We start from the raw sequence: 1613 nt of genomic DNA on the forward strand, positions 1-1613 counted from the left end.
ATCGCCTATTCCTTCTCTACTGCTTGCATCAGAGTAGTGTAGCATGTTACTGCTTTCGGTTAATCCTATTCTGCTGCATAGCCTATCTTTGCTACTACTGTTGTTACCTTTACCTGCAATCCTAAATGCTTAGTATAGGATGTTAGTTTATCATCAGTGGCCCTACATTCTTGTCTGTCTGCCATGCTATACTATCGGGTCGTGATCACTCGGGAGGTGATCACGGGTATATACTTATATACATCATATATGATACATGTGGTGACTAAAGTCGGGTAGACCCATTGTCGTGGTTTTGTCACGGCAGATGTCCTAGATAAAGGACTTAGTCGTGGAGCCATCGCGACGGGTTAGCTTGAAGGGGTTAAAGCGGACACAAGGACGCAAGAGAGTTTATACTAGTTCGACCCCTTCGATGAAGGTAAAAGCGTACGTCTAGTTGTTATGAAATTGATGGGGTTTCGATGACTAGGGAGCAAACAAGCTTCGCCTATGTCTCGAGTTGTTGTCTGTTGTCCCTGAACCGCCGCCGGGTCGTCCCCTTATATACACGGGTGACTCCCGTCGGCCTACGGAGTCCCAATACCGGCTCATAGATGTGTCCGGTGTGGTCTCTACTTATTCCTAACTTACAATACAGGTTAACTACTAACGCTGGTTTACGTCTACAGGCCTTGAACCGACCATAGGCCTTGAGCCCTCCTCTGTCTTCTTGGGCTTTAACATACTTAACTACTGACGAAGTTAACCCGGCCCAGATAGGCCGATTTACGCCCAGTAGTAATATCTGAAGGAAATATGCCCTAGAGGCAATAATAAAGTTATTATTTATTTCCTTATAATCATGATAAATGTTTATTGTTCATGCTAGAATTGTATTTTCCGGAAACATAATACATGTGTGAATACATAGACAAACAGAGTGTCACTAGTATGCCTCTACTTGACTAGCTCGTTAATCAAAGATGGTTATGTTTCCTAACCATGAACAATGAGTTGTTATTTGATTAACGAGGTCACATCATTAGTAGAATGATCTGATTGACATGACCCATTCCATTAGCTTAGCACCTGATCGTTTAGTATGTTGCTATTGCTTTCTTCATGACTTATACATGTTCCTACGACTATGAGATTATGCAACTCCCGTTTACCGGAGGAACACTTTGGGTACTACCAAACGTCACAACGTAAATGGGTGATTATAAAGGAGTACTACAGGTGTCTCCAATGGTCGATGTTGGGTTGGCGTATTTCGAGATTAGGATTTGTCACTCCGATTGTCGGAGAGGTATCTCTGGGCCATCTCGGTAATACACATCACATAAGCCTTGCAAGCATTACAACTAATATGTTAGTTGTGAGATGATGTATTACGGAACGAGTAAAGAGACTTGCCGTTAACGAGATTGAACTAGGTATTGGATACCGACGATCGAATCTCGGGCAAGTAACATACCGATGACAAAGGGAACAACGTATGTTGTTATGCGGTCTGACCGATAAAGATCTTCGTAGAATATGTAGGAGCCAATATGGGCATCCAGGTCCCGCTATTGGTTATTGACCAGAGACATGTCTCGGTCATGTCTACATTGTTCTCGAACCCGTAG

The sequence above is a fragment of the Triticum dicoccoides genome, chromosome 7B (assembly GCF_002162155.2).
Source record: "Triticum dicoccoides isolate Atlit2015 ecotype Zavitan chromosome 7B, WEW_v2.0, whole genome shotgun sequence".
Classification (NCBI taxonomy): Eukaryota; Viridiplantae; Streptophyta; class Magnoliopsida; order Poales; family Poaceae; genus Triticum; species Triticum dicoccoides.